Raw genomic sequence first — 1471 nt, forward strand, 5'->3', positions numbered from 1 at the left:
AAAAATGTAGAGTGTATTAGTGAGGTAAATTAGTTATGTCGAAAAAAAATAGGAAACAGATTGCCGACTGGACTCGAACAACGAACGTTGCGATTATCAGACCTGTGGTTTCTCCACTGCTCTCTCCATGCTTCTGAATATGATAGCCTAAAAGCAAAAACGAAGCGCTCATTTTCTCGCATACTCGACTTTGTATGCTTTTTCTGCTGAAGAGATTCGAGGCAAGTGTGTGCGTTGTTCTACAATCAAGGTTGCAAATACTCATTTCAGCTTAAACAATGTTTTTCTAAATTATGAAATAATTAGATGCCATGATCAAATTTTGAATTGGTAGGATACAAGAAGAGGTTGCAAAGAATGTGTTTGACATATTAAACCTGTTTATTTCACTTCATGAGAGTCACAATCAGCGATTTTTCACAAACTCACTCACTCACTCACTCACTCACTCAGCGATAAGAAAATCGCTGATTGTGACTCATAGAAAGCAAAATTTACAGGTTTTATGTTTCAAACGCATACTTTGTAACCTCTTCTTGTAAGATACAAGTTAAACATGCCATCATACCATCTTTTGGTTTTATTATTCCGAAAAGCATTATTTTAGCTGAAATGAGTATTTGCAACCTTGTCTACAATGTTCTACAATGTGCGTCGTTCTACAAGCTTACTGGTATAGTCGAAAGCGTAGATAGAATGCGAAATAAAAAAGACAAAACACCATTACATCGCCTGCATGGTCAATTTCTAACATAAGTTGCGATGTGCATGAACAGAGGATGATAGGAAACGGAACTAACATTCATTGTAATAGATTTTTGGTTTGCGTGTAGGTTGGAAAAGAATATTTTTGAACCTGAAAGTTCTACTAATATCCAATTGATAGAGGTAATACATTCATGCGGGGCATATTGTAAGTGAAAGTAACCTCAGAATGTACGTGACCCTCCAGACATTCTGAAATGGGTTGCTGGATCTGCAATAGAGCTATCACCTTCTAACTCCCGGACTAAAGCTGTCTACAATGACCATAAATGCGGCATTGTAGAGAGAGTTCTTCCATAATAACACTGCCGGCCAGTGGGGGTTAGAAGGAATACATGCCATCGAATTGCTCACTCCAAAGCTGGTACTAATAGGCTGTTTGAAAACCGTTTGAAGCTTGAAAACAAAAAATCGACATTCCCTGTTAACATATCATGCCTCCCTGGAATCAGCAGTCTTAGTTGATTATTTTTTTTTCTTACTGCGACTCAAATAAACTTTAAACTTTGAACTACTTAAGCAGAGTATAATCGTATCCCTGAAGTGGAGTGGCAAAATCCTATTTTCGTTCCCCACTGGAATCCCCAGCTCCTTCGAGGAGAGCAGTCCTTCTCCAATATTAGTGGGGAACATTTTCATGCGAAAATCACGTATTTCATTTGGCGCGAGCACATCGTGAGTGGGTATTAGCATATCTTCATCGAGA

The sequence above is a fragment of the Ochlerotatus camptorhynchus genome, unplaced genomic scaffold, assembly GCF_037179485.1.
Source record: "Ochlerotatus camptorhynchus isolate MF236.1 unplaced genomic scaffold, CSIRO-AGI_Acam_v1.1 ptg000431l, whole genome shotgun sequence".
NCBI classification, from domain to species: Eukaryota; Metazoa; Arthropoda; class Insecta; order Diptera; family Culicidae; genus Ochlerotatus; species Ochlerotatus camptorhynchus.